Source organism: Gadus morhua, chromosome 11 (genome assembly GCF_902167405.1).
Source record: "Gadus morhua chromosome 11, gadMor3.0, whole genome shotgun sequence".
In the NCBI taxonomy this organism is placed as follows: domain Eukaryota; kingdom Metazoa; phylum Chordata; class Actinopteri; order Gadiformes; family Gadidae; genus Gadus; species Gadus morhua.
Genome location: NC_044058.1, coordinates 9408415 through 9415624, shown reverse-complemented (window position 1 = coordinate 9415624; position 7210 = coordinate 9408415).

The following is a 7210-nucleotide window of genomic DNA, read 5'->3' as shown; positions in this document are numbered from 1 at the left end:
ATACCCGTACTGTCCGCACTTACTAGCCAAAATTTGAGTTCCCTTTTGATGAAAGCCCTGTTGATATCGGAGCGCAAATTATTCGTGCAATCCACCGGGATCGATTAATAAGACCACGGCTCGACATCTTATATCCTGATGACTTTTTGCTGGAGAGATATAGATTCTCACGCGAATCTTTAATATATTTAAAAAGCCTTCTCCACAGTAGCTGCAGTGAATACATTAACTCCTCGACATGTTTCGATTGGTAATGATTTTCACCTCTTGAAATTGATTTATTTTCATTTTGAAAGAAACGACACATGGAAGCAATGGAAAACGCCATCTCTCGTTCGGTTGTTTAGAACTGAAAATCCGGTTCCCAGGACAACGTGACATTTTCACTTTCAAGCGGCCCGTTTCGCCATTTCGATCAGGGTTTCCATAGTCTGGCTGAACGGAAGTGGACAGCGTCTATTGCTTAGCGGCCGATTTGGCCGCGACTCCTCCCCTTCCGGTTGCTGGCGTTACCAAGTTTTCGAAATTGTTTGTGGAACTAGACATCCAATCTTGTTTAATTTTAATATAATGTAATTACTGATTACTGACTATCTGATTTCATTACAATGGTAGGACCACAACATAGCCTATTTTGACATTACCTTGGAAAAGCCCAGACTCTCCCCGGGGATTCTCCCCGGGGACGATGCGTTTGCGGTCACGACTATCGGCGGTTGGTGTGGATTTGGCGCATCGTTTCACTCTGACGGCGGCATGAGCGTTTGACATGGATTTAACCAATGAACCGATCCGTTCCACTTCACAATAGCTCCTACGGTATTTCTTTAGTAGTGTTCTACAAGAACCACATATAAATGTTAAAACGTCGTTCGTTTTTATAGGTCCCGTGAGCTCCTCAAGGGCCAAAGTGTATGGTGGCTTGAAATCATCGTGACAAAGAATCAAACGATGTTTGTTCTTTTTATCTATAAAATTATCTCCACATAGGCGACATACATACATCGTTAATGGTTTTTTGTGGCGTTTGGGATTGAGACATTTCTGACAGCCTCTGAACGTCAAGAAGTTCCGTCAAAATAATTTCCCCCCCGGCACTATTTGGACACCGCTGCTGCTTCCCGGGCTTAGCCCCGCCCTAGACGATTGTGATTGGTTTAAAGAAATAAAACAGGCCCGCCCAGTTTCCCAACGGATAGACGGCTCGAGGTAGCGTGGCTCCAGACCATTCTACTTGCTGTAGTTTGGTCTGGCTTTGCGAGACTAGGGTTTCCATGATCCATAAATAACGTCTTTATAGGTTTGGCGTGGACGCGCCAACCCTGTGTTAACCAACCCCGTGTTGATTGAACCAATGCATAACCGGTGCCGTGGAACCGACAGCTCTGGTTTAGTTGGCACAGGCTCACTCAACCTAGAGTTCAGCGTTAACTCTGTGTTTGTTAAACCTCCATTCGTGGAATACCCCCCTGGTTTGGAAATAGAGGATATGTGTGTGTGTGTGTGTGTGTGTGTGTGTGTGTGTGTGTGTGTGTGTGTGTGTGTGTGTGTGTGTGTGTGTGTGTGTGTGTGTGTGTGTGTGTGTGGCAGGACTGGCTTTGACTCGCTGAAGTACATGAACTGCGACATGCCGCCGGTTGCCGCGAGGCACTGTCACGTTAAAATTGTACCGGCCTACGTCATCCATAGTAATCCATTCCAAACCTGCCTGGCAACAGGCGATCGCGTCGCCGATCGCATTGAATGACGTGAGAAGGTTCTTCAACATTCGCGAACTCGTTCATTGAGCGCGACAAGACAGATAACACTTATTTTACAAATCACATTTATTAGCGTTCCTAACTTTATGTTTGCATTGTATTGCATTGTATTTATCTATTTCCCTACACAGTAATAGCTAAATGTTATGGGGATAACGTGAATAATAATAATGAAAAACATTTACCAGTTAGTAAATGCCTGCTCATCTATCTATCTATCTATCTATCTATCTATCTATCTATCTATCTATCTATCTATCTATCTATCTATCTATCTATCTATCTATCTATCTATCTATTACCAATAATCTATTCTCTAAATTGAATTAAGGAAATTCAATTAACACAAGCTAGCTAGACTATGATACACATTAAACACTCAGTTTACTTGCTAAATTCGATTAAACAATTAAATGCAATACAAATATAAAGTAAAAACAAGTGTTATCTAGCGATCTGTTATCTGTATTATATTACTTCGTCTTCGGCAACATGAGCGCGATTGAAACCTGCCTGGCAACGGACAACCCCTTAAGTAATCTGTTGTCCGTTGCCTGGCAACGGACAACTGATTACGTACCCGGTACAATTTTCGCCCCCGGTACAATTTTAACGTGACACCACCATCGCCCGGCAGCGGGCAGCCGGCAGCAGGCAGCGCGCGGTTCAGTCTACTTCAGATTGATGTGAAAGTGGAAGAACCAGAGACGTCGCAGAACCCGACAAAGTCGTTTGTGATTCATAATATCGTCTGGAGGCGCACACAGCTTTTGGCCGTGATAATATGTATTTTATGATACAGATATCTATGTATTATATGATATTATTTAGGTATGGAGCTCCAGGACTGTAACGCAAGTAGGGCTGGGTATCGTTCAAAATATTTCGATACGGTGCTAATTTCGATACCTTGGTTTCGATACCGGTTCGATACGATACTTTTTTCGACACCTGTGGGGTGTTCCACAAAGCCGGTTTTATCACATAACCGGGTAAGTTAACCCAGGGTTTGCTGTAACCCTAGCTTTTCCGTTCCAAAAGGATCACGGTATGTTAGTTGCTATAGCAACATATGCTCTGAATCAAACCTGGTCGGACCAGGTTTTGCGCAGGTTAAGTTTGAAACATAACCCGGTTTTGGGTATTTCAACCGGCGTTCACCGCAGATTTCATATGTTCACAATGGCATGCCCTTTTGATGAGAGAACTGCTGATATCAGAGCGCAAATTATACGTGCAATCCACCGGGAGCGATTGATAAGACCACGGCTCGACATCTTGGCATATTGGATGACTTTTTGCTGGAGTGGAGAGATAGATTCTCGCGCAAATCTTTAATATATTTAAATAGCCTTACATAGCCAACACTACCAATCGAGGACCTGGCCTCAGTTCACTCCAGACTATTTGCGTAGCCCTCCGTTTTTTTCAAATGGTAGTTTTATCTAGGCTATAATGCTGGAGATGCTGAGCACATCACAGTCGTTTCAGATGACCCATCCAAGATTTGTATCGGCCTCCTATCATACAAAGAGCAATATTGTCTGAGTACTATGCCGAGAGGCATTTACAACATAAAGTATAAAATAGTCCTAACGGACTTGCATCCACTGGAGAATGTTCGATCGTAGCCGGCGGCTTCATTACAAGCACTGATCCATCTTGATCTGTGAAGTTGATGAATTGTCACTTTTAGGTTTTCTACCCAGTTACCAAAAAAATAAACATTTGGAATAGTATGCGCTGTGGCAAGCACACGGTTTGCATGTGTTACTTCGAAGGCAAAAAAAATCTAAAATACAAGAAAACACAAAAACCTACATTCAACCAGTGTGGGGTATGGCCCATGACTCTCTGAGGTGGTATTAGGCCTACCTCCAGGTACCCCCTCCATGCCAGGGCGCCCTGAATTTATGTTTATTAACAGCTCCTCCACCGGGGTCAAGACAATTTGAGGGCCAGATCCAGGCTGCCGACTGTCGGCCTTTTCATGATTGGCTTAAAAAAATGGCTTATTTAAATTTATACCAATACGATGTTGGGAAAAGCTTACCAGTTTGTATGTTTTTTATACTTCATTTTTATACTTGATCCTCTGACCGCTTGGAAGCAATCGGAGTACATATTGTTTTAGAAGAAAGGGCTTATGTGGTAGGATCTTTAAGAATGCTTAACTGGGATATTTATATATTCATGGCTCAAATATTAAGGATCATGCTTTTGACGTGTAACTAACGCATTTACGCGGTCAGCGATCCGCTGCCAGGCTTTGGTTCTCCGGGTTCCAGAGGTTTTAGCGTTCCCTTTTCTTGTGATAATGTCCTTCTCCTCGTCATAGCTCTCCAGGAGAACCTGGAGTTCCATTTCATTGAATTAAGCGGCCCGTTTCGCCATATCGATCAGGGTTTCCATGATCCATACATCACGTCTTTTTAAGTTTGGCGTGGACGCGCACAACCCTGTGTTAACCAACCCCGAGTTGATTGAACTAGGCTAATGCATAACCGCTGCTGTGGAACCGAAAACTCTGGGTTGGTCGGCACAGGGTCAATCAACCTAGAGTTCAGCGTTAACTCAGTGTTTGTTAAACCTCCGTTCTGGGAACACCCCTCTGATGTTTTAAAAATCAATTTCCACAACAAAAACAAATTAGGAATTAGGAATTATAGAATTTAGGAGAGAGAGAGAGAGAGAGAGAGAGAGAGAGAGAGAGAGAGAGAGAGAGAGAGAGAGAGAGAGAGAGAGAGAGAGAGAGAGAAAATACACACAGAGACCTAGGCATGGGGGCCTAGTCGAGGGCACTCAGTTATAATAATGAATGAATAAATAACAATGGAACAATAATAATAACAAAGACAAAAACTGATGCAAACAAATGTCCAAAGAGTCCGAACTGCATGACAACAGTCACTCAACAGTTTTTTTTGAGAAAGATCAGCATGTCTGCCTTGTCTGGCAACAGACAGGCCCGCTCCTGGCTGATTGTGTCGCCAGCCGTTGAAAAGGTGCGCTCTGATGGTGTCGCTGACGCCTGAACACAGATGTACCTTGCAGCCAAGCTTGATAGTGCTGGTAGGGTGATCCGCATGTCCCACCACCAGTTCACTGGATCAACAGTTGACAAAGTTGATGGCAAACCTCTGTAGTGGCGGATTTCTTCTTTCACCTTATCCCTTTGGCTCGCAATTGGGTAATTCCGCTCTCCCACCTCTATGTCCTCATCCATGAACAACTCCTCCAGTGCAGACAGCTTTGTCCGTTTCTATAAGCAGATAATAAAAAGAAGAAGGAGTAAGGTTGTGTATAGATCATATTCATTGATTTGAGAAAAGTGTAAAAGTAAACCTATGGCATCTCTGGCATCTGCTATGGGGTTTTGCAAGAATAGATTCACTTTTGCACTTGTGAGATATTTCTTTTCTCAAATAAATTAATTTAAAAAATCTCACATTTTGATGTTTGACCCCATTGCTTTGAATATCCACCTAACATTTAGTTGCATATGTAAACTGGAAAATATTAAATGAGCAAGACAATATTTACCTCTGTTGCAGCTGAACTGGCTTCATCGCATGAGCTGTCCCCATCGTCCACCAGCTGCTGGGCCTGGGCAGTTTCACCTCTGTTCTGTTGATATTGGAAAAACAGGTGTCATGTACACCGATTTCATTTACAGCGAGAAAGGCTAAATATAATGAGATTTAATGATACGGATAGTTTTAAACACCTGGTGTGAGGCTCGATCGATTAACTCCTCCTCCAGTCTGTACCACACAGCATCCTCTACCATTCCCTTGAACCTAGGGTCCAGAGCCGTGCCCTCCTCCAAAAACTCCTGAATGCCCTCACCCTGTGAGAGAAGAACATAGATCGATAGATTGATATAGGTAGATACTTCATTAATCCTGAGGGAAATTCAAGGGACATGTAACAGATGAGCTACTGAAAAGGCTGCCACTGCTGCGGCGCACCATAGTGTACGCAGAGGTTTCTGTATACCGAATGAAAATAATCAACCAATCAATAAAATACTGATGCTCACTTGGTATCTTTTCGAAAGGTGATCCCAGACTTTTTCCTTTATGGCATTAGAGAAGAAAGAGTCGTCTGCTGTGACCCTGAAGTGATCTTGAAGTTTTTTTATGATTGGAATAATTTGACCTAGTGTGGCGTTGTTTCCGGAAGAGATGCAAACAGTTGACTGGTACATGATTTTCATCAATTTTACGAACTCCTCTGCTTTCCTGAAGTCGTCATCTGAAATTCTTTCAAGTCTGAAAAATATGCACATAGGTTTTACTAGCAGGATTCAATTTTAGGGAAAAAAATGTTAAGCTGCAGCACTGATGGTGAAAATAAGCCAATTCCAAACCTCTCCTTCTCCATGGACTTTTTCAGGGGAGGGTCCATGCAGGCTGCCTGGATGGCAGGGTGCTCTGGCAGGCCTAAAGATACAGAGAGGACACAAAGTGTGAAACCAATGGTCCATTATGAATAATGATTTAATAATAAAATATTTTAACCATGACTATTTGAACCAAGTTTAGCGTGTATTACCGAGTATTTTCTGCTTCTCCTTCATAACAGGTTTAGACAGGGTACACCTTTTCAACCACACCAACAATGCTCTGACTCTTCCTGCCCACCTTGCAACTGAGGGTATGGTGTATATCTTTTGGGCGGCGATGTTAAGTTTGTGGGCAAAGCAGCCAATTTTTCTCACACTCATCCTTCTCACTGCCACATCCATGTTTGCAGCATTATCCACAGTGATGGCCACAACTTTCTCCTTTACCCTGAATTCTTCCAAAATGTCCCCTATCTCTTCTGCTATTGCTATCCCTGTCTGTGATACATACACTGCCTGCGTGTGCAGTATTTTCTCCTTCATGGCCCCCTCTATTATATAGTGGACAGAAACAGTGAGGTAGTGATCTTGCGCAACACTGGTCCATCCATCAGCAGTCACAGCCACATCCCTGACAGCCTCCAACTCCCTCTTCACATTCTCCTTCTCCACAGCATACCATGCAGGCACGAAAGTATTCGATACCATGTCTCTGGTGGGGGACTGATATTTAGGGTTCAGGGCTGCTATCATCTCCCTACAATTGATGACATTAGAACATAAAGCATTACCAGTGACATACTTTCTTATTTATACTGACAATAACAGTGACAACAACATTATCCAGCCTAAAGTGTATCTTTTAAGCCAACTACAGCTTGCTCACCTCCATCATGGGGTATCCACTGTTGAAAAGGGCAGCAAACCTTTAACAATGAACTTGGTGACTACCCTATGGCACTCCTCTCGCTGATCCTTCGTCATTTTCCCCCTTTCTGCCAGTGTGAAGGGATTGACACTAGCACTACCTGGCAATGTCTTCCTTACCTCAGGTATGGTAAGAGGCGGGGCAGAGGCTAACGTAAAGGGAAAAGATGGACAT